We start from the raw sequence: 25,575 nt of genomic DNA, 5'->3' as shown, positions 1-25,575 counted from the left end.
GCGCTTATCGGTCATGATCCCCCCTGCTGTGCTGAATGTCCTATAGGACAGTACACTGGACGAGGGGCAAGCTAACCGATCCATGGCAAATTGTGCCAGCTCTGGCCACAGATCAAGCCTGCACACCCAGCAGTCCAGGGGTTCATCGCTTCTCAGAGCGTCCACATCGGGCGTTAACCCGATGTAGTCGGACACCTGTCGGTCTAGGCGTTCCCTGAGGCTGTATCCGAAGGACAGCTGTCCATAGGTTGGCTGCAAGAATAATCTCATATGCGAAGTGACCAACACATCTCTTCTTGCATGCGCCCTCTTCTTGCATGCGCTGTTGAATTAATACCCGCACATGTTGCTCTGTGAGTGGAAATTCCTCTGCCAACGCCCGCAAAAGCAGAATGCAGCATTTCTCTAAGCAAGGTTTGGAAGTGCTGCATTCTGACAGCCCTCTGTGATGGTGGTAACATTTCTGCCATTTTGAGTTTGTACCGGGGGTCTAAGTACACTGCTCAAAAAAATAAAGGGAACACTTAAACAACACAATGTAACTCCAAGTCAATCACACTTCTGTGAAATCAAACTGTCCACTTAGGAAGCAACACTGAGTGACAATCAATTTCACATGCTGTTGTGCAAATGGGATAGACAACAGGTGGAAATTATAGGCAATTAGCAAGACACCCCCAATAAAGGAGTGGTTCTGCAGGTGGTAACCACAGACCACTTCTCAGTTCCTATGCTTCCTGGCTGATGTTTTGGTCACTTTTGAATGCTAGCGGTGCTTTCACTCTAGTGGTAGCATGAGATGGAGTCTACAACCCACACAAGTGGCTCAGGTAGTGCAGCTTATCCAGGATGGCACATCAATGCGAGCTGTGGCAAGAAGGTTTGCTGTGTCTGTCAGCGTAGTGTCCAGAGCATGGAGGCGCTACTAGGAGACAGGCCAGTACATCAGGAGACGTGGAGGAGGCCGTAGGAGGGCAACAACCCAGCAGCAGGACCGCTACCTCCGCCTTTGTGTAAGGAGGAACAGGAGGAGCACTGCCAGATCCCTGCAAAATGACCTCCAGCAGGCCACAAATGTGCATGTGTCTGCTCAAACAGTCAGAAACAGACTCCATGAGGGTGATATGAGGGCCCGACGTCCACAGGTGGGGGTTGTGCTTACAGCCCAACACCGTGCAGGACGTTTGGCATTTGCCAGAGAACACCAAGATTGGCAAATTCGCCACTGGCGCCCTGTGCTCTTCACAGATGAAAGCAGGTTCACACTGAGCACATGTGACAGACGTGACAGAGTCTGGAGATGCTGTGGAGAACGTTCTGCTGCCTGCAACATCCTCCAGCATGACCGGTTTGGCATTGGGTCAGTAATGGTGTGGGGTGGCATTTCTATGGAGGGCCGCACAGCCCTCCATGTGCTCGCCAGAGGTAGCCTGACTGCCATTAGGTACCGAGATGAGATCCTCAGACCCCTTGTGAGACCATATGCTGGTGCTGTTGGCCCTGGGTTCCTCCTAATGCAAGACAATGCTAGACCTCATGTGGCAGTTCCTTCAAGACGAAAACATTGATGCTATGGACTGGCCCGCCCGTTCCCCAGACCTGAATCCAATTGAGCACATCTGGGACATCATGTCTCGCTCTATCCACCAACGTCACGTTGCACCACAGACTGTCCAGGAGTTGGCAGATGCTTTAGTCCAGGTCTGGGAGGAGATCCCTCAAGAGACCGTCCGCCACCTCATCAGGAGCATGCACAGGTGTTGTAGGGAGGTCATACAGGCACGTGGAGGCCACACACACTACTGAGCCTCATTTTGACTTGTTTTAAGGACATTACATCAAAGTTGGATCAGCCTGTAGTGTGTTTTTCCACTTTAATTTTGAGTGTGACTCCAAATCCAGACCTCCATGGGTTGAAAAATTTGATTTCCATTTTTTTTATTTTTGTGTGATTTTGTTGTCAGCACATTCAACTATGTAAAGAACAAAGTATTTCAGAAGAATATTTAATTAATTCAGATCTAGGATGTGTTATTTTTGTGTTCCCTTTATTTTTTTGAGCAGTGTACGTTGCCACCCAGTACTGGTCCTTGCCCTTTTTGCTTTTTATACGGGGGTCCCTCTTCAAACACTGGTGCATTAAGGCCCCCATTTGCACTAAACTGGAAGCGGTGTAGTGGCCTGGCTCCTGCTCATTATCCAGGAGAATGTCGTCCTCGTTCTCCTCCCCCCCAGCCATGGATAACACCAGGGATCCCCAAAAAGTTTAAAGCATGCTCTTCTTGCTCCTCCTCCGCCCCGACACCATCCTCCTCTGACTCCTCTTCAGACTTCTGTTGTTGACTTGTCTCAGATGGAGTAGTCCCCCCTGGAAATTCATCCAGCATTGCGACTTCCTCATCGTCTTGCTCCTGCTCCTTGACGGCTTGATCAATGACACAATGCAATGCATGCTCCAGAAAGAAGGCGTAAGGTACGATGTCACTGATGGCGCCCTGGCTGCGACTGACCAGTTTGATTATCTCATCAAATGGCCACAGAAGTCTGCATGCGTCGCGCATGAGCAGCCACTGGCGCAGTGAAAAAAAACAGGCTCCCCAGAACCTATCCTACCGCAGAGTTCGTACAGGTAGTCATTAACGGCACGTTTCTGCTGGAGCAGCCTATCAAGCATATACAAGGTGGAGTTCCATCGGGTCAGCAGTCACAAATTAGACTTCTGACTGGCAGGTGGTGTCTATGTTGAACGTCAGCAAGACGAGCCAGGGCTGTGTAAAATCTTCTAAAATGGGCAGATATTTTCCTGGCCTGCCACAAGACGTCCTGTACCCTGGGGTATTTGGCAACGAATAGCTGCACGACTAAGTTCAGGACATGTGTCATGCATGGCACAGGTGTCATTTTGCCCTATTTCAGCACACTCAGCAGATTGGCACCATTGTCGCACACCACTCTACCAACTGTCAAATTGAGCGAGGTTAGCCACTGATCAGCCTGTGACGCAAAGCTGAAAGAAGTGCAGGACCGTTGTGGCTCTTGGCTTTCAGGCACAACAGACGCAGCACAGCATGGCAATGTCTCACCTGGCACGTCGAATAGGTTCTGGGAAGTTTGGGGGGTGGAGGGAAGAGATGGTAGCAGCGGAAAAGGAGGAGTCAGCCAAGGAGGAGAGGTAGGATGGAGTAGGAGGAGGATAAGAAGAGGCAGGCCTGCATGCAATCCGTGGCGGTAACACCAAATCTACACGGGTTGCATGGTTGATGGTCGTCAGAAGGTTCACCCAGTGGGCAGTAAAAGTTATTTACCTTCCCTGCCCATGTTTGCTAGACCACGTGTCTGTGGTCAGATGTATCTTGGCACCAACACTGTGTGCCAGAGATACATTCACTTGTCGCTGAACATGGCCATATAGCTCTGGGATGCCCTTCTAGAAGAAATATTTCCTTCCGGGGACCTTCCATTGCATTGTGCCACTGGCCGCAAATTTTCTAAAGGCCTCCTAGTCCACCAGTTTATATGGCAGTAGTTGGCGGGCTGTCAGCTTTTGGACAAGAGGGTTATCCGGCGTCATCATCTTTTTTCGCTCGATTATTTGGGGCAAGGAAGCCTGCCTTTTGCCAGATGAACATGACGATGGCACAGTGGAAGGTGGAGTGGAGGACAACTGGGAGGAGAAGGAGAAAGAGAAAAGGCAGGATGGGGAGCGCCGGGAGTATGGCTTTGTGGATTCTCACAGTGTTGCTCCCACTGGGCTCGGTGATGGGAGGCCAGGTGCCTTATTAAGGCGATCGTCCCTAGGCGAGTGTTGGGCTTACTGCGACTCATGCGTTGACAGCACAGGCTGCAGAGGGCAACACTATTGTCAGCAGCGGACACGTTAAAAAAAGCCCACACTGCGGAGCCATGTGCCGGCATCCTAGGAGTGCCAGATGTGACCGTGCATGGTGGATGGCTCGTTCTAGATACATTAGCAGTCTGCTTTTTGCCTTCTGTGCACTGTAAGTTCTGCCTGCTTCTCCTCCCTATCTGCTGCTCCGTCTCTCCCTCTGAACTCCCCTCCTCTTCCTCTCTTGTGGGCACCCACGTGATGTCCATTGACACGTCATCATCGTATTCGTCACCTTTACCACCACTGACAATAGAGATCTCGGAGTAGGCAGCAACAGTGGGGACCACCCTTCTTGGGCTGATCTGGGTACTGTCGTCAGACTGCTGGGTGGAGACCATTGATAGCTCCTCTTCCTGATCCGATGCCAAGAATGGCTGCGCATTGGTAAGGTCTTGTAATGGATGGGAAAATAATTCCTCTGACTCGAGCGGAGGGGATATGGTGGTGGTGGTGTCTTTGGGAGTACAGATAGAGAGGATGAGGAGGATGCAGAAGCGGAAGGCTGAGTGAGCCACTCAACAGGTCTGGTGCGTCCTTTGACGTAATCACACGCACCTTTTGCAACTTCCCACTTAGGCTCTGGCCTGGTGCACCTGCCCGACCCCTACCACCCCTGCGGAATGGCCTGCCTCTTCCTCTGCCTGTCATTTTCAAAATGACCCTGTGACAAAAGTCCTTATAGAAGAGCAGTATTTGTGTAAGAAGGTAAATCACACCCTTGCCTCAATCAGATTTTTTGGAGGGGCAACTGGTATATCACACCAGTAGAAATTATTTGTTCCAATAGCGTTTGTCACTCTGTGTAGATGCGGTAACGCAGCAAAACAGCAAACAAATGCTGCACTACCTAAATGCACTATATAGAAAGTATATTATTGGTATATAACATCCCTGCCTCAATCAGTTTTTTTGGGGGACAACTGATAAATCACACCAGTAGAAATTATTTGTTCCAATAGCATTTGGCACTCTGTGTGGCTGCCGTATTGCAGCAGAGCCGCACACAACTGCTGCACTATACAAATGCACTATAATATACTTTCTATGTTGGAAAGTATATTTTAAGTATATTACAACGCTCAGTATGTCAAACCTATCGATAGCACACCTATACCAGTCTTTAAAAGGACTTTTGTGGCCCTATTAGCTAGCGATTTGTGTCCCTAACAGTCTGTCCCTGCTCCACACAGTAACCTCTCCATACACTGGCAAAAGACTGAATGTAAAATGGCGGCCAGATCAGGTTTATTTATAAGGTAGGGGGTATGTCCATGTGCTGAAACGTCTCAATTGGCTGTCCTGTACCCCCTGATGGATGTGTCATGGGTCAAAGTTCTTCACAATGTAAAAGAATATGGCGGGCGCGAATATCGCCATATGTTCGCCCCTTTAGCGAACGAGCAAAGTTTGCGGCGAAACGACCACCAGGCGAACCGCAAGGCCATCTCTAACCATCATCTTCCTTGAGGCTGCTGCTGCCACCTTCATGCCACCGCCAGGACCTGCCAACCATCATGTTCTTTAAGGTTGCTGCTGCTGCCTCCATTGTGCCACTGCTGTGACCTGCCTGCATTTATGTTCTGTTTGGCTGCTGCCACCTGCCTACCATCATGTTCTCTACGTCTGCTGCTGCTGCCGCGTCTATCAAGCCACCACAATCATCATGCCACTGCTGCAACCTGCCTACCATCATGTTCTATCCACCATGCCACCGCTGCCATTATGCCACTGCTGCAGCCTACCAACCATCTTCCGTAAGGTGGCTGCTGCCTCCAACATGCTGCTGTCTGTCTGCTAACAGCTACCATATGGCTGCTGCTGCACCTCACTGCTAATCCCCTACTGCCACCACTATTATCACAAAGCATCTGCCACTACTACCACTACTACTATTACTATTGCTACCCATGTCACTATATCCGCACCCTTTCCACATACACATTGCATTGCTGCTGCTTCCAATTAAAAGGAAGACTTTTTCTAGGCTTGTTCGCAATGAAACATTTTTTCTTCTGACAATCAACACTTGTATGTGTCATATGGCCAGGCATTCTGACCCTGTCAAGGCATAATTTTTAGATGCATGGTCTCCCCCAAACCAATTTTTTTTTCTTATTCCATAACACAGTGTGTGTGTAAATATAATTTGCCCCCGATAAAGGGATGATTTTTGGGCCAAGCTTTGTAATATGAAAATGCATAACATATGCCACAGCTTGCCATGTTTTTAAAACTGCTGCATGTTAACACCTTTAGAAGTGCATTTACCCATAGCTATGTGTGTCAGTGTCACTCAGACATCATTTACTATTTCTTTCTTTGTGTTTGAGAGCCTTGGGGGGGGGTTTCAAAAAAGTAATAAATTATAAATGAAAAAAGATAGCAAGTTTTCCTAAAATTATCAGTCCTAGGAGGCTAGAGGGAGTTATATACCAATTTTCAGGGCAATTGAAGCAACTTTGGTTCGGCCCAAACCGATTCGGTTCCGAACCAAACTTTAAAAAAAAATTGACTAGCCTTACCCAAACCGAATCTCAAGTGGTTCGCTCATCTTTAATTCACGTCACACTTTCCAGAATTTCATTTATTAAAAACTTTGAAAACCATGTATCATTTACTTTTCACTTCACACATACTTGCTACTTTGTGTTGGTCTATCACATAAAATCCCAATAAAGTACATTTAAGTTTGTGGGTATAATATGAAAAAAATGTGGAAAAGTTAAAGGGGTATGAATACTTTTTCAAGGCACTCTATTCCAGCCAGAGAAACAGTGCCAGGCATATAGCTTTCTGGACTTTCAAAGCGACCCTATAACACTACCCCTATAACACTACCACCCAAAGAGCATCAATAATTGTGCTAGCCATAGAGTCACTATTAGGGCTCATTCAGAGGGCCGTATGAATGAGTCTGCATCCATTCCGCAATTTTGCAGAACGGGTGTAGACCCATTTATTTCAATGGGGCCGCAAAAGATGCAGACAGCACACTGTGTGCTGTCTGCATCCATGGTTCCGCAATCATGGACAAGAATAGGCATTTTCTATTATGGTTGTGGCCATGTGCGGCCTGCAAATTGCGGCCGTCCGAATGGGCCCTAACTGTGAGAGCAACCGAACAACCAAAACTGTGCCAGGTACACTGGCACAATGACAGCATGCAGGCATGACCACAGGATGCATGCAAGGGGTTGAGGGCATGGACCTTGGGATTCAGGACACATGCCACATGTATCCATGTCTAACGATTAGAGATGAGTGAAGAAAATTCGATTTGGATACTTCGCCGAATTTTACCCATTAATTTGATCCCCATCATTGTACCCCTTAGATGCTGCATTTATACAGGATCACGGCATCTGAGTGTAAAATTAACATAACATTTTTTTTAAATCAAACTTACCGCCTCCGTTTGCTCGCTACGGGCCGCCGCCACCTTGCTTGAAGATCTGTAGCTAACTCTCGCGCGGCCTGAAATGACATCATCACGCCAGCTGGCATGGTGACGTCATATGTCACCACGCATGGAATTTCGCCCGAGATCTTCAATCGAGATGGCGGCCGCTGGCCCGTCATGAGCAAATGGATGAGGTAAATATGATTTTTTTTAAATTTTTTTTTACATTATTTCAGGTTAAATCAATTTGCTACCATGAAGCACAAGGAAATTCGGCTTTGCGGCGAATCAAATTTATCCTGAAATTCACATTGAATTCCACTTCAGCTAATGCGATTCGCCCAACGCTACTAACAATGCCTATGTGGTCAAATGTTACTGTAGCGTAGAATAAGGACCACATTGGTTGATTCTATTGAGCTTTCATTGTAAAAACGATAACATAAAAGGATTTCATTATTTCTCCCAATAATTTAGTTATCTACAGCAGAATTTGCATGCTAATAGGTATAAAATGGGAATCATAGTGTCCATTGATTTCTGACTACAGTGATAACTATCAGCAGCAGAGATTTATATTGATCACAGTGCAATGTCGCATTAGTGACCTGTAATCTCTTTTCTTTCAGAGTTTATCTATGTATTTCTTTGGGGGTTAATGTGTTGTTTCATTAGTTTCAGACTTTTTTCACAATGATGAATTTATATTTTTAAAAAAAGGAAAATTACAAACCTTTTTTCTTACCTAGCCATAGACTGATCAGCCATAGCATTAAAACAGATGAAGTAAAAAACTATAACTATCCTGTTACAATGGCACCTATAAATTGACTTGCTATATTAATCCCTTAGGCCCCTTTCACATGAGTGAGTTTTCCACGCGGGTGCAATGAGTGACGTGAACGCATAGCACCCGCACTGAATCCTGATCCATTCATTTCAATGGGTCTGTGTACATGAGCGGTTTTTTTCACGCATCAGTTCTGCGTTGTGTGAAAAACGCTGCATGTTCTATATTCTGCGTTTTTCACTCAGCCGTGACCCCGTAGAAGTGAATGGGGCTTCAGTGAAAAACACATTGCAAGCAAGTGCGGGTGTGATGCGTTTTTCACTGATGGTTGCTAAGAGATGTTAATTGTAAACCTTCATATTTTTTTTATCACTCGCATGAAAAACGCATCAAAAAGCATTGCACCCACGTGTAAAAAACTGAACAACTGAACGCAATTGCAGACAAAACTGACTGAACTTGCTTGCAAAATGGTGCGAGTTTCACTGAACGCATCCGGAGCCAATCCGCCACACTTGTGTGAAAGAGGCCTTAGTGACCAGCATGTTTTGGGCCTTACTGACCTTTTTCATCATCGCCTTCCAAGAGATATAACTTTTTTATTTTTCCATTTATGTAGCTGTATGAGGCCTTGTTTTTTGCAGGACAAATTGTAGTTTTTAATGGTGTCATTTTGAGGAACACATAACTTTCTTATTAACTTTTATTAACTCTTTCTGGAGGGAGATGTGAAAAAAGAAAAACACTGCCATAAATAACATGATGTCTTTATTCTCTGGGTCAGTACGATTACAGCAATACCAAACACATATAGTTTTTTTTTTACATTTTACTTTTGTGCAATAAAACCCTTAAAAAAAAATAAAAAATAAAAATAAAAAGGAAATCTTTTTGCATCACAGCATCCATAACTTTTTAATTTTTTTTCTATGGAGTTATATGAGGGCTTCCGGCAGGCAGTTCCGTCGCCGGCAAAACGTATACAAACTGATGGCATTTGTCAGACGGATCAGGATGTGCATCCGTCTGACAAATGCATTAAAATTCCGGATCTGTCTCTCTGGTGTCATCCGGAAAAACGGATCCGTAATAAAAAAAGTTTGCATTTTTTTTCAGTCTGTGCATGGCAGACTGGAAAGCCAGATCCGTTTTGCCGGAACACTTAATGCCGGATCCGGCACTAATACACTTAAATGTAAATTAATGCCAGATCTGGCATTCCGGCAAGTGTTCAGTCTTTTTGGACGGAGATAAAACCGCAACATGCTGCAGTATTTTCTCAGTCTTGAAATAGCAGAAAGACTGAACTGAAGACATCCTGATGCATACTGAATGGATTGCTCTCCATTCAGAATGCATTAGAATAAAACTGATCAGTTCTTTTCCGGTATTGAGCCCCTAGAACTCAATGCCGGAATAAAATAACGCTAGTGTGAAAGTACCCTAAGTAGTAGTTTTCACCTAGTTTTCACCTCCGTACCTACCAAAAGTGATCCAGTGAAGGACAACAGATGAAAATGGTCATGGGCGACCAAGGATCATTGACGTGTTTAGGTAGCAAAGGCTAGGTTGTCTTTCCAGATCCTATTGAACAGCTACTGTAGCACAAACTGTTGAAGTTATTGCTAGCTACATAATAGAAAGTTGTCAGCCACGTCACCACAGATTAGTGAGAGTGCCCATGCTGACCCCAGTGGACTGCCTACAGTGACTATTATGGGCATCAGGGGCAGATTAAGTGCATGATAGGCCCGGGGCTGTCTACCCAACTTGGGCCCTTCCCTCTATTTTAGTTTAGTTTTTTTTTTTTGTATGAAGAGGCTGCGGTGCTTCATGAGCGCCACAGTCTCTTCCTAGGCCATATTACATCTTCAGACTAAATACATATAATTATAATAAAAAAGACATGGAGGAGAATACAGCACCACATACCTCTTACATCCAGCGACATCTCCTGTCATGTAGACCTTCTCTTTCCTCTTCTCCTCCATTTGACCCAGACCACCGTGGCAAATTCTTTCAGCCGCATTTCGTCTCTACAGTTTGTAACACAGACACGTTAGATTTCTCAATTTTTCCATCAGCCTCCTCATCCTGGTGTCCCCACAGTGTCATCCTGCTGCCACCCCCAATACTGTGCCCGTTTTGCTCCCCAATGTCCAAGGTACTATACTGCTGAAAAAATTGTGACCCTAATGGACATAATTAGAGTAATTTATCAAACTGGTGTAAAGTAGAACTGGATTTCCAAAAGAGCTGTCAAATATGAAAGGTGAGATCTGATTGGCTGCTATGGGCAACTAAGCCAGTTCTGCTTTACACCAGTTTGATAAATTACCCCAAATGTTCCTATAGTGTCCACAGCAGCTATAATGTCCCCTAGAGTGCCCCCAGTAATAATACCACCCTCTATTGTGCTCCAGGCAATAATCCCTGTATAGTGTCCCCAAAAATAATAGAATTGCCCCTACAGTGCCTCCCCAATAGCAACACCCCCATTTAGTAATTTCCACCACACTACCCCATATAGTAATCCCCCATAGTAATTTGCCCCCACACAGTAATTTCCCCTACATAGTAATTTGCCCCACACTGCCCCTACATAGTAATTTCCACCACACTGCCCCCACATAGTAATTTCCACCACACTGCCCAACATAGTAATTTCCACCACACTGCCCCACATAGTAATTTGCCCCACATAGTAATTTGCTCCCACATAGCAATTTCCCCATACAATAGTTTTCCCCACACTGCCCCCACACAATAGTTTCCCCCACATACTAATTTGCCCCCACATAGTAATTTGTCCCCACATAGCAATTACCCCACACTGTCCACACATAGCAATTACCCGACACTGTCCCCACATAGCAATTACCCCACACTGTCCCCCCATAGAAATGACCCCACACTGTCCCCACATAGAAATTACCCCACACTGTCCCCACATAGAAATTACCCCACACTGTCCCCACATAGAAATTACCCTACACTGTCCCCACATAGAAATTTCCCCACACAGTCCCCACATAGAAATTACCCCACACTGTCCCCACATAGAAATTACCCCACACTGTCCCCACATAGCAATTACCCCACACTGCCCCCCCATAGAAATTACCCCACACTGTCCCCACATAGAAATTTCCCCACACTGTCCCCACATAGCAATTACCCCACACTGTCCCCACATAGCAATTTCCCCCACACTGTCCCCACATAGCAATTTGCCCCCACACTGCCCCCACATAGTAATTTGCCCCCACACTGCCCCATATAGTAACTTGCCCCCACACTGCCCCATATAGTAATTTGCCCCCACATAGTAGTCCCTCCCATAATAATTTGGCCCCACACAGTAATTTGTCCCCACATAGTATTCCCTCCCATAATAATTTGGCCCCACAGCCCCCACATTCTCCCCCTCCCCATGTACTCGATGTCTCTTAATATGTCCTACTGTTTGTCCTCCACCCCCCACATGTCCCCCAAAGTAGGCACATGAAATAAAATAAAAAATAATGAAAAAAAATGAAAAGCTAAATACTCACCCAGGCTATGTCCAGGGCCAGGCTTGCAGAGGAAGGCGGGATGAGGCAGTGCTGCGTACCGACACAGGCGCGCGATGACGTCATCACGCACGCCTGCGCCAGGATTTCACTACCGCATAGGCCTCAGGCCTATGTGCGGCCTGAAGCCTATGGCGGTGATCGGCGACGGGACAGGGAGCTATGTGCTCCCGTGCCCCGCCGCAATATGTGGGCATTCGGGTCGGCGTTGGGCCCCCCAGCGGTGCTGGGCCCAGGGTTGCCGACCCGAATGTCCCTATTGTAATCCGCCACTGATGGGCATGCAAGCATCAGAAATGGAACATGGAGCAATGAAAGAAGGTCTAATGAGATATATTTTGTTTTACATCATGTGTACAGCAGAGTGCATGTGCTGCACCTAGGGAAATGATTAGAGATGAGTGAATTTTTCAAACATTCGATTAGCCAGTTCACCAATTTTTTATTTTATTTTTGTAAAAAGTTTATTTACGGCAAATTACGTTAAAAAACTGCTATTTCTTGGCTGCAGAGAGCCTTTATAGTGGTGTAGAACACTGTGTGTTGCAGTAACATGCATAGGGAGTCAGCTTTGGTAGTGAAATAATACTGTGAGTCCATATGACATGCAGATGACAGGCGTCGCTCTTAGAATCAATGTACACTTCACTTATTTGGGCAGTCACGGGGCCAAAACTGAGCAAATAACTCAAGTATGAACTCAGCCTTACAGGTCGATGTTAGCGCCAAGAAGATGCACACTCCTTTTACACCGTCATCAGCTAATTCCACATAGATGTCAACAGAACCTGTTCCATTAAACGCTTATACAAGTAGAGCCCCGCCGACAGAGTGGAGAGGGTGTCAGCAGTAAGTTTGTGTTGACGTCACTGATTATTTTGCCATTCCTGTGGTCCGTCAGAACAATAACCCACAAAAAACAAATCCTGTCTGTGGAGCATCCGCCATCACTCGGTCAGCATTTGGTTAGTAATCCATCAGTATTGCTAATGCCAAAAAAAACAGGAGTGGATCCAAAACAGAGATGACACGTGAACTGAATATTTGCATGTCTTCTGTGTTTTGTACCCACTCCTGCTTTTATCTACCAAATCATAAGCCAATTCTAACTGGACCATACAAGCCTTACAGCTGCTACACAGATAGGATCCGTTGTGCGTCTCATTTTTCCTTCCTTCTGACAGATCAGAAGAAGGGTCAAATAAATGATTATGTCAGCCAGGCTGAAAGGCAAAATAGTGGCCCAGTCATGAAGTGGAGAGGGTGGGAACAGCATGAGAAGTCCACAGAGTGGCCTTATGACATAGTGGTGAGGTGGAAGAAGAATGAGGAGGCCACAGAGTGGCACAATGACAGTGTGGAGGTGGCAGCAGCAGCATCACGAGTCCACAGAATGGCACAATGACAGTGTGGAGGTGGCGGCAGCATCAGGAGGCCACAGAGTGGCAAAATTACAGAGTGTGGAGGTGGCAACAGCATCAGGAGGCCACAGAGTGGCAAGGCGACAGTGTGGAGGTGGCGCATCCTCAGGAGGCCACAGAGTGACACAATGACAGATTGTGGAGTTGGCAGCAGCATAAGGAGGCCACAGAGTGGCAAGGTGACATAGTGTAGAGGTGGTGGCAGCATCAGGAGACCACAGAGTAGCAAGGTGACATAGTGTTTAGGTGGGGGCAGCATCAGGAGGCCACAGAGTGGCAAGGTGACATATTGTGGAGATAGCAGCAGCATCAGAAAACCACAGAGTGGCAAGGTGACATATTGTGGAGCTAGCAGCAGCATCAGAAGACCACAAAGTGGCAAGGTGACATATTGTGGAGATAGCAGCAGCATCAGAAGACCACAGAGTGGCAAGGTGACATAGTGTTGAGGTAGCAGCAGCATCAGGACACCACAGAGTGGCAAGGTGACATAGTGTGGAGATGGCAGCAGCATCAGGAGGCAAAAGAGTGGCAAGGTAACATAGTATGGAGGTGGCAGCATCATCAAGAGGCCACAGAGTGGCAAGGTGACATAGTGTGGAGGTGGGTGGCAATACCAGTACCAGCTGAAGATAGTGGGTGAAAGAAGGAGCACTTGGCATCAGATGTGTGGCATCAGACGGGTGGCAGCATCAGAATAGTAGCTGATGCAGGTAGCCAGAAATAACCGGTCTCTTTTGTCAAAGTGTTGGTGTGGCACCATGGATGATCTAGTCTGATGCATCAGGCATTGGTGGGTGGAAATCCTGGCTGACCCACGCCTGATTAATCTTTACAAAGGTCAGTCTCTCCACATTTAGGGTGGACAGGCGAGTTCTCCTTGGGGTAACTATGGCCCCCGCAGCACTAAACACCCGCTCAGATGCCACAATACTCTCTGGGCAGGACAGCTTTTCCAGGGCGAACTCGGCCAGTTGCGGCCACAAATCCAGTTTGGCTGTCCAGTAGTCCAGCGTATCTTCAATGACGGCTGGCAGGATGCACTCCAAGTATACCACCACCTGCTGGTTTCAGTTCTGCTCGATTTTCTGTTGTCGTGGAGAAAGACAGGATTTGATTTCTTGCTGAAGGACACGGAGCAGTTCCTCTGTGTGACTCCGTTCGCCAAAGCAAACCAGGTGCAGGACAGCGTGAGAGTGATGAGAGGGGCCGAACATGGCTTGCATACACTCCATGCCTCGAACATAATGTCACACCTGGTTAGAAGGTCTGAAAGACTGACTGCACATGAGTGATCTGACAGCCTCTTTTGGTTTCACTTTGTGTGTTGCTGGTATGTCCACATCTCCTGTTCAGGTGTGGATCATGTGACCTTTACCTCTCCCTATTTAGTCTGTCTTTACCCACCACTCCTTGCTCTGAATACATTTGGTTTTGGAAGAGCTGGAGTGTGGTTCTTGTTGAAGTCCTGTTTATCCATCATCCTCAGAAGTTAAGTGTTTTGCTTGTTGTGTTTTGTATCCCCTTCTCCCCGGTTGTTTAACTAGACCTCAGCGAGACACTGGTTCTTTCACCAGGGAAGGAACAAATTGTCTCTGCCCTGTCATTACCTTTAGGGCATCCGAGGGTCACCAGGGTTTTTTAGGTTCCTGTGTATGGGCATCTCTACCATCGAGAGGTGCCCATACGGATAGGAGTTAGGGTCAGGGGTAGGGTTTTATAGGTAGGGAAGGGTTTTCCTTCCCTAGCGGTGAGGCCTAGTGTATTTCCCCTTCCTTCTCGTTGTCTTTGAGTGTTCTCCCCTACTACATCTGTGACATTATCCAGAGCCAATACCGCTATATCTGTTCTGATCTGTGCAGCTATGGATACTATGTCTGCACTGGTCGAACAGCTGCAGAATCTGACTTGGAAGGTAGCAGACCTCCGCGCGACGGTCTTGCAGATTCAGAGTCCACAGGCTGCTGGTTCCGGTGGTGGGTCCCAGGCCTACCCTGAACTGAAGGTGGCTCTCCAGTGCAGGTTTTACTGGAGTAGTGACAATTTCATCCGTTTCAGGGAGTCATGTTAATTATACTTTAGGCTGCGTCCATACTCTTCTAGGGATGAGTGTCAATGTGTGCATATGATTATTTCATTGCTTAAAGATGACGCCCAATCTTGGGCTTTTTCTCTGCCGACCAGATCACCGTACCTTTCGGTCGGTAGATGAATTCTTTAGAGCCTTGGATCTTATCTATGATAACCCAGATCGGATCTCTCAGGCCGAGACCAAGTTACGGGGTTTGCGGCAGGGAGAACGTTCCGCAGAGACCTATTGCTCTGAATTTAGGAGATGGGCTACCGATACAGAGTAGAACAATCCTGCTCTCTGTTGCCAATTCTGTCAGGGTCTCTCTGAGAGACTGCAGGACACGTTGGCTTTTCATGAAAATCCTGAGTCATTAGAAGCAGCTATGTCCTATGCTGTAAGCCTTGATAGACGCCTGAGGGAGATATCTAGGGGTCCTCACCTTCAGGACGTAGTGTCCAACAAGGGTTCTGCTTTCTTTGACACTTATGGTAGAGAGACACTGGTGGTTGCGCCTTGTGATGAGCCTATGCAGTTAGGAGGAGCTACTACTAGCAAAAGCTTGGGTCATGTGAAAAGAGTTTGCTTTTGTTGTGGCAAGAAGGGACATTTTGTGAATATTTGTCCGTACTTGCAGCATCAAGGTGTAAACAAAAATAAAAAGACGTTTAATCCCCAAATTACTATTGGTGGTGTGGGTGAGGAGCAAGAAAACCTACTTTTGTCTTTTACTGGTAGTACCCATTTTCTCCTGTCTGCTGAGGTGCTAGAGTCTAAAACTGTGAAAAACAAAGCATTTATCGACAGTGGGGCAGAAGTTAACTTGATTGATGGACAGTTTGTTTGCATTGACGGGTTGACTACTAATGTATTAAAGAAAAGTATTTCTGTCTTTTCAATTAACTCGGCACCTCTCACCCAAAAATGCCTGTCGCAGGTAATGAATGACATTCATTTAAGAGTGGGTTATTTTCATCAGGAATCTATCTCCTGCTATGTGTTGGAGGGTCTGCTTGCTCCTTTGGTGTTGGGTCTACCATGGTTAAGCAAACATAACCCTAACATTGACTGGCAAGCGAGACAGATTCTCTATTGGAGTGATTTTTGCATGGTTCTCTAAGGTTACCACTAAAACTGTACCCTCATTCATTTCAGAATTTTCCAATGTGGTCTCTTGGAGTGGTAATCAGGATTTTCCTCCGCACCGGGAGTATGACTGTCCCGTCAATCTTATTCCCGGAGCTAAATTGCCCAAATTTTGGTTGTATAGTCTTTCAGAACCTGAAAAAAGGCCATACGAGAGTATATCACAGAGAGTTTGGCAAAGGGACATATTAGACCATCCAAGTCCCCAGTGGCTGCTGAGGCCATGTCTGGACTTCCGTGAGCTCAACCGTATTACCGTCCGTGATCCTTACCCCCTTCCTTTGATTCCGGATTTGTTTAGTCAGATTGTCGGTGCCAAGGTGTTCTCTAAATTGTATCTGAGGGGGGCATATAATCTGGTAAGGATCAAGGAGGGGGATGAGTGGAAGATAGCATTTAATACCCCTGAGGGTCATTTTGAAAACCTGGTCATGCCCTTTGGGTTAACCAATGCTCCTGTGGTTTTTCAACACTTTGTCAATGACATCTTTCATCATCTGGTGGGGAGGTTTGTCGTTGTATACCTTGATGACATACTAATTTATTCGCCTAATCTGGAGACTCATTAGGATCATGTGAGACAGGTGGTACAGATCCTAAGAAAATAAGTTGTATGCTAAGATGGAAAGTGTGTATTTGCTGTACAGGAATTTGTACTGCAATTTCTGGGTTACCTGCTCTCATCCTCAGGTTTTTGGATGGATCCAGAGAAGGTCCGTGCCGTGTTGGACTGGGATCGACCCGAAAATCAGAAAGAGCTTATGAGGGTTTTTGGGGTTTACCAACTACTACCGTAAATTTATCTTGAATAGAGTTGAGCGAACACCTGGATGTTCGGGTTCGAGAAGTTCGGCCGAACTTCCCGGAAATGTTCGGGTTCGGAATCCGAACCCGACCCGAACTTTTCGGCACTAAAAAGGCTGTAAAACAGCCCAGGAAAGAGCTAGAGGGCTGCAAAAGGAAGCAACATGTAGGTAAATCCCCTGCAAACAAACGTGGATAGGAAAATGAATTTAAAAAAAATAAATAAAAAAATTAACCAATATCAATTGGACAGAGGTCCCATAGCAGAGAATCGGGCTTCACGTCAGCAGAGAATCAGTCTCTTCATGCCATAGCAGAGAATCTGGCTTCATGTCAGCAGAGAATCAGTCTTCATGTCATAGCAGAGAATCAGGCTTCACGTCACCCACCACTGGAACAGGCCACTGTCACATATTTAGGCCCAGGCACCCAGGCAGAGGAGAGAGGTCCCATAACAGAGATTCAGGCTTCATGTCAGCACAGAATCAGTCTTCATGTCATAGCAGAGAATCAGGTTTCACGTCACCCACCACTGGAACAGGCCACTGTCACATATTTAGGCCCAGGCACCCAGGCAGAGGAGAGAGGTCCCATAACAGAGATTCAGGCTTCATGTCAGCATAGAATCAGTCTTCATGTCATAGCAGAGAATCAGGCTTCACGTCACCCACCACAGGAACAGGCCACTGTCACATATTTAGGCCCCGGCACCCAGACAGAGGAGAGAGGTCCCGTAACAGAGATTCAGGCTTCATGTCACCACAGAATCAGTCTTCATGTCATAGCAGAGAATCAGGCTTCACGTCACCCACCACTGGAACAGGCCACTGTCACATATTTAGGCCCAGGCACCCAGGCAGAGGAGAGAGGTCCCATAACAGAGATTCAGGCTTCATGTCAGCACAGAATCAGTCTTCATGTCATAGCAGAGAATCAGGCTTCACGTCACCCACCACAGGAACAGGCCACTGTCACATATTTAGGTCCCGGCACCCAGACAGAGGAGAGAGGTCCCGTAACAGAGATTCAGGCTTCATGTCAGCACAGAATCAGTCTTCATGTCATAGCAGAGAATCAGGCTTCACGTCACCCACCACAGGAACAGGCCCCTGTCACATATTTAGGCCCAGGCACCCAGACAGAGGAGAGAGGTCCCGTAACAGAGATTCAGGCTTCATGTCAGCAGAGAATCAGTCTTCATGTCATAGCAGAGAATCAGGCTTCACGTCACCCACCACTGGAACAGGCCACTGTCACAGATTTAGGCCCAGGCACCCAGACAGAGGAGAGGTTCATTTAACTTTGGGTTGCCCCGCAATATAATGGTAAAATGAAAATAAAAATAGGATTGAATGAGGAAGTGCCCTGGAGTACAATAATATATTGTTAAGGGGAGGTAGTTAATGTCTAATCTGCACAAGGGATGGACAGGTCCTGTGGGATCCATGCCTGGTTCATTTTTATGAACGTCAGCTTGTCCAACATTGGCTGTAGACAGGCGGCTGCGTTTGTCTGTAATGACGCCCCCTGCCGTGCTGAATACATGTTCAGACAAAATGCTGGCCGCCGGGCAGGCCAGCACCTCCAAGGCATAAAAGGCTAGCTCTGGCCACGTGGACAATTTGGAGACCCAGAAGTTGAATGGGGCCGAACCATCAGTCAGTACGTGGAGGGGTGTGCACAGGTACTGTTCCACCATGTTAGTGAAATGTTGCCTCCTGCTAACACGTTCCGTATCAGGTGGTGGTGCAGTTAGCTGTGGCGTGGTGACAAAACTTTTCCACATCTCTGCCATGCTAACCCTGCCCTCAGAGGAGCTGGCCGTGACACAGCTGCGTTGGCGACCTCTTGCTCCTCTTCTGCCTTCGCCTTGGGCTTCCACTGGTTCCCCTGTGACATTTGGGAATGCTCTCAGTAGCGCATCTACCAACGTGCGCTTGTACTCGCGCATCTTCCTATCACGCTCCAGTGTAGGAAGTAAGGTGGGCACATTGTCTTTGTACCGGGGATCCAGCAGGGTGGCAACCCAGTAGTCCGCACATGTTAAAATGTGGGCAACTCTGCTGTCGTTGCGCAGGCACTGCAGCATGTAGTCGCTCATGTGTGCCAGGCTGCCCAGAGGTAAGGACAAGCTGTCCTCTGTGGCAGGCGTATCGTCATCGTCCTGTGTTTCCCCCCAGCCATGCACCAGTGATGGGCCCGAGCTGCTTTGGGTGCCACCCCGCTGTGAACATGCTTCATCCTCATACTCCTCCACCTCCTCCTCATCCTCGTCCTCCTCGTCCTCCAGTAGTGGGCCCTGTCTGGCCACATTTGTACCTGGCCTCTGATGTTGCAAAAAAACTCCCTCTGAGTCACTTCGAAGAGACTGGCCTGAAAGTGCTAAAAATGACCCCTCTTCCTCCTCTTCCTCCTGGGCCACCTCCTCTTCCATCATCACCCTAAGTGTTTTCTCAAGGAGACATAGAAGTGGTATTGTAACGCTGATAACGGCGTCATCGCCACTGGCCATGTTGGTGGAGTACTCGAAACAGCGCAACAGGGCACACAGGTCTCGCATGGAGGCCCAGTCATTGGTGGTGAAGTGGTGCTGTTCCGCAGTGCGACTGACCCGTGCGTGCAGCAGCTGAAACTCCACTATGGCCTGCTGCTGCTCGCACAGTCTGTCCAGCATGTGCCAGGTGGAGTTCCACCTGGTGGGCACATCGCATATGAGGCGGTGAGCGGGAAGGCCGAAGTTACGCTGTAGCGCAGACAGGCGTGCAGCAGCAGGGTGTGAACGCCGGAAGCGTGAACAGACGGCCCGCACTTTATGCAGCAGCTCTGACATGTCGGGGTAGTTGCGAATGAACTTCTGCACCACCAAATTCAGCACATGCGCCAGGCAAGGGATGTGCGTCAAACCGGCTAGTCCCAGAGCTGCAACGAGATTTCGCCCATTATCGCACACCACCAGGCCAGGCTTGAGGCTCACCGGCAGCAACCACTCGTCGGTCTGTTGTTCTATACCCCGCCACAACTCCTGTGCGGTGTGGGGCCTGTCCCCCAAACATATGAGTTTCAGAACGGCCTGCTGACGTTTACCCCGGGCTGTGCTGAAGTTGGTGGTGAAGGTGTGTGGCTGACTGGATGAGCAGGTGGAAGAAGATGAGGAGGAAGCTGAGTAGGAGGTGGAGGAGACAGGAGGCAAAGAATGTTGCTCTGCGATCCTTGGCGGCGGAAGGACGTGCGCCAAACAGCTCTCCGCCTGGGGCCCAGCCGCCACTACATTTACCCAGTGTGCAGTTAGGGAGATATAGCGTCCCTGGCCGTGCTTACTGGTCCACGTATCTGTGGTTAGGTGGACCTTGCCACAGATGGCGTTGCGCAGTGCACACTTGATTTTATCGGACACTTGGTTGTGCAGGGAAGGCATGGCTCTCTTGGAGAAGTAGTGGCGGCTGGGAACAACATACTGTGGGACAGCAAGCTACATGAGCTGTTTGAAGCTGTCTGTGTCCACCAGCCTAAATGACAGCATTTCATAGGCCAGTAGTTTAGAAATGCTGGCATTCAGGGCCAGGGATCGAGGGTGGATGGTGGGAATTTACGCTTTCTCTCAAATGTTTGTGAGATGGAGAGCTGAACGCTGCCGTGTGACTTGGTTGAGATGCTTGGTGACGAAGGTGGTGGTGTTAGTGGTACATCCCATGTTTGCTGGGCGGCAGGTGCCAACGTTCCTCCAGAGGCGGAGGAAGAGGCCGAGGCGGCGGCAGCAGCAGAAGAGGCCGAGGCGGCAGCAGCAGAAGAGGTAGCAGGGGGAGCCTGAGTGACTTCTTTGTTTTTAAGGTGTTTACTCCACTGCAGTTCATGCTTTGCATGCAGGTGCCTGGTCATGCAGGTTGTGCTAAGGTTCAGAACGTTAATGCCTCGCTTCAGGCTCTGATGGCACAGCGTGCAAACCACTCGGGTCTTGTCGTCAGCACATTGTTTAAAGAAGTGCCATGCCAGGGAACTCCTTGAAGCTGCCTTTGGGGTGCTCGGTCCCAGATGGCGGCGGGCAGTAGCAGGCGGAGTCTCTTGGCGGCGGGTGTTCTGCTTTTGCCCACTGCTCCCTCTTTTGCTACGCTGTTGGCTCGGTCTCACCACTGCCTCTTCCTCCGAACTGTGAAAGTCAGTGGCACGACCTTCATTCCATGTGGGGTCTAGGACCTCATCGTCCCCTGCATCGTCTTCCACCCAGTCTTGATCCCTGACCTCCTGTTCAGTCTGCACACTGCAGAAAGACGCAGCAGTTTGCACCTGTGTTTCGTCATCATCAGAGACGTGCTGAGGTGGTATTCCCATGTCCTCATCATCAGGAAACATAAGTGGTTGTGCGTTAGTGCATTCTATCTCTTCCACCCCTGGGGAAGGGCTAGGTGGATGCCCTTGGGAAACCCTGGCAGCAGAGTCTTCAAACAGCATAAGAGACTGCTGCATAACTTGAGGCTCAGACAGTTTCCCTGATATGCATGGGGGTGATGTGACAGACTGATGGGCTTGGTTTTCATGCGCCATCTGTGCACTTTCTGCAGAAGACTGGGTGGGAGATAATGTGAACGTGCTGGATGCACTGTCGGCCACCCAATTGACTAATGCCTGTACCTGCTCAGGCCTTACCATCCTTAGAACGGCATTGGGCCCCACCAAATATCGCTGTAAATTCTGCTGGCTACTGGGACCTGAGGTAGTTCGTTCACTAGGACGTGTGGCTGTGGCAGAACCAGAGGGTCCACTAACACCACCACGACCATGTCCACGTCCGCGTCCCTTATTAGATGTTTTCCTCATTGTTCCCGTTCACCACAATTTTGAAAATGGCAAATTTGGGAATAGTTTTTCAACCCAGAACAAAAACTGTGCTTTTACGGTCACTACAAATAATTTGACCAGCTAAAACAGTACAGATTTGGTTGAATAGAAATGTGAGGCCTATTTTTTTTTTGCGCGGTGTGACAGGTATACGTTTAATCACAGAATTAGACTTGTATCTGCACGGTAGCGTGTGTGTTAAGTTTTTCTGAATGACACTATCAGCACCTTGAATCTAAGATATCCTTTTTGGGATAGATTTCAAGTAGGCCTGATATAGCATAAACTACTTATTTTGAGAATGGCAAATTTGGGAATAGTTTTTCAACCCAGAACAAAAACTGTGCTTTTACGGTCACTACAAATAATTTGACCAGCTAAAACAGTACAGATTTGGTTGAATAGAAATGTGAGGCCTATTTTTTTCGCGCTATGTGTCATATATATCTTTAATAACAGAATTAGACTTGTATCTGCACGGTAGCGTGTGTGTTAAGTTTTTCTGAATGACACTATCAGAACCTTGAATCTAAGATATCCTTTTTGGGATAGATTTAAAGTAGGCCTGATATAGCAGAAACTACTTATTTTGAGAATGGCAAATTTGGGAATAGTTTTTCAAACCAGAACAAAAACTGTGTTTTTACGGTCACTACAAATAATTTGACCAGCTAAAACAGTACAGATTTGGTTGAATAGAAATGTGAGGCCTATTTTTTTTTTGCGCTGTGTGACAGGTATACGTTTAATCACAGAATTATACTTGTATCTACACGGTAGCGTGTGTGTTAAGTTTTTCTGAATGACACTATCAGCACCTTGAATCTAAGATATCCTTTTTGGGATAGATTTAAAGTAGGCCTGATATAGCATAAACTACTTATTTTGAGAATGGCAAATTTGGGAATAGTTTTTCAACCCAGAACAAAAACTGTGCTTTTACGGTCACTACAAATAACTTGACCAGCTAAAACAGTACTGATTTGGAGGAATATAAATGTCAGGTCTATTTTTTAGGTGCTGGGTGACAGGCTCAACTTGCCCCTGATGTAGTATATGGCCAAAACATAACCACACTATTGATGGTTAAATGCACTTGGGTGACACAGGCTCAGCCTGCACCTGATGTAGTATATGGCCAAAAATTAACCACACTGTTGATGGTTAAATGCACTTGGGTGACACATGCTCAGCCTGCACCTGATGTAGTATATGGCAAAAAATTAACCACACTGTTGATGGTTAAATGCACTTGGGTGACACAGGCTCAGCCTGCACCTGATGTAGTATATGGCCAAAAAATAACCACACTGTTGATGGTTAAATGCACTTGGGTGACACAGGCTCAGCCTGCACCTGATGTAGTATATGGCCAAAAAATAACCACACTGTTGATGGTTAAATGCACTTCGGTGACACAGGCTCAGCCTGCAGCTGATGTAGGATATAGCAAAAAATAACCACACTATTGATGGTTAAAAGCACTTGGTGGTAGCTTGTGCTGGCGCACCACAAGCCACAAAATGGCCGCCGATCACCCCAGAAAAAAGTGATATAAAAACGCTCTGGGCAGCCTAAAAAAAGTGAGCAATTCGATATTAGCACTTCAATGATCCACAGCTGGAGATCGATCACAGAATGAAGTCTTTTGGAGGAGTTAATCTGCCTAATCTCGCCCTAACGTCGCAGCAGCAACCTCTCCCTATGCTTGAATCAGCAGAGTGACGTGCAGCGCTACGTGACCCAAGCTTATATAGAGGCTGTGTCACATGCTGCACTGGCCAATCACAGCCATGCCAATAGTAGGCAAGGCTGTGATGGCCTCTTGGGGCAAGTAGTATGACGCTTGTTGATTGGCTGCTTTGCAGCCTTTCAAAAAGCGCCAAGAAAGCGCCGAACCCGAACCCGGACTTTTACGAAAATACAGTTCGGGTTCGCTCATCCCTAATCTTGAACTATTCATCAGTGGTTAAACCTTTAACAGACATGACTAGGAAGGGTGCTGATATTTCTATCTGGTCTGATGCGGCATTACAGGCCTTTTCTGCTTTAAAAGAATGTTTCGCTTCGGCCCCTATTCTGGTGCAACCAGACATGTCTCAGCCATTTATTGCTGAGGTTGACGCGTCCGAGGTAGGGGTAGAAGCAATCTTGTCGCAGGGTCCTTCACACAGTAAATGGCGCCCATGTGCATATTTCTTTAAAAAACTCTTGACTGCTGAAAGGAATTATGATGTGGGGAATAGGGAATTGCTGGCCATTAAAATAGCGTTCGAGGAATGGCGGCATTGGTTGGAAGGAGCAATTCATCCTAATATGATAATTATGGATCACAAGAATCTGGCCTAACTGGAGTCGGCTAAGCGACTAAACCCACGGCAGACCAGCTGGTCATCGTTTTTCACCAGATTTAACTTTATCGTCACTTACTGCCCTGGGGTTAAGAACGTCAAGGCGGATGCTTTGTCGCGTAGCTTTCCTGAGGGGAAGTCAGTCTAATGACTAGTCCCATTTTATCTGAAGGGGTAGTCATATGCGCTATTTATCCTGATCTCGAGCCTAGGGTGTTGGAGGCACAGGAGGATGCTCTGGACTCTTGTACTCCGGGGAAATTGTTTGTTCCTTTACATCACAAGGTGTTCGAGGAACATCACTGTACGGTGTTTGCTGGGCACCCTGGGAACAGATCGACTGTTAATCTCATCTCTCGCAGATTCTGGTGGCCGGGGTTTCGTAAGTGTGTTGAGGACTATGTGTCAAGCCTGTAGTACTTGTGCATGTGCTAAGGGGACACATACTCAGCCTTTCAGATCTCTGCTTCCATTGCCCATCCCGTCCAGACCTTGGATCCATTTGTCCATGGATTTTATCACTGATTTACCGAATTCTTTGGGAAAGAAATTCTCGTTGTTGTTGATCGTTTTAGTAAAATGGCACACTTTATTGCATTACCTAGTCTACCCAATGCTAAAACTCTTGCACAGGTGTTTGTCGACAACATTGTGAAACTACATGGCATTCCCTCTGATGTGGTGTCCGATAGAGGGACTCAGTTTGTTTCCAGATTCTGGAAAGCGTTCTGTACTCGTCTGGGTGTACAATTGTCCTTCTCTTCGGCTTTTCATCCTCAGTCGAACGGACAGACGGAGCGCACTAATCAGAATCTGGGGACTTACTTGAGATGTTTTGTTTCAGAGAATCAGGAAGAGTGGTCTTCTGTTTTGTCGTTAGCTGAGTTTGCTATAAATAACTGTAGACAGGAATCCAGTGATAAGTCGCCGTTTTTGGGGCATATGGGTTCCATCTACAGTTTGGTACATTTTCTGGTACTCAAAATTCTGGCATTCCTGAGGAGAAACGATTTTCCTCTTCTTTCTCTTCTATTTGGTGGAAAATCCAAAATCACCTGAAAAAGAAGGGCAACAGGTATATAAGCCTGTGGCCGAGAGGAGACGTATGAGTGGTCAATCACCAATACATTTTCCCCCAAAAAGCCTGTGTCACATAAAAAATGTCACTGCAAAAAGGGCTTTTCCACACATAATTGCACCGCTGAACATCAAGTAGGCCGTTATTTTTTTCAACTTTTACACTACACAAGGCTTTTCAACATATAAGTGCAACTCTGAATGACGAATATATTTTTCTT

This window comes from Bufo bufo, chromosome 4 (assembly GCF_905171765.1).
Source record: "Bufo bufo chromosome 4, aBufBuf1.1, whole genome shotgun sequence".
In the NCBI taxonomy this organism is placed as follows: Eukaryota; Metazoa; Chordata; class Amphibia; order Anura; family Bufonidae; genus Bufo; species Bufo bufo.
The sequence above is the reverse complement of the archived record's forward strand: the minus strand, read 5'-3'. Positions refer to the sequence as shown.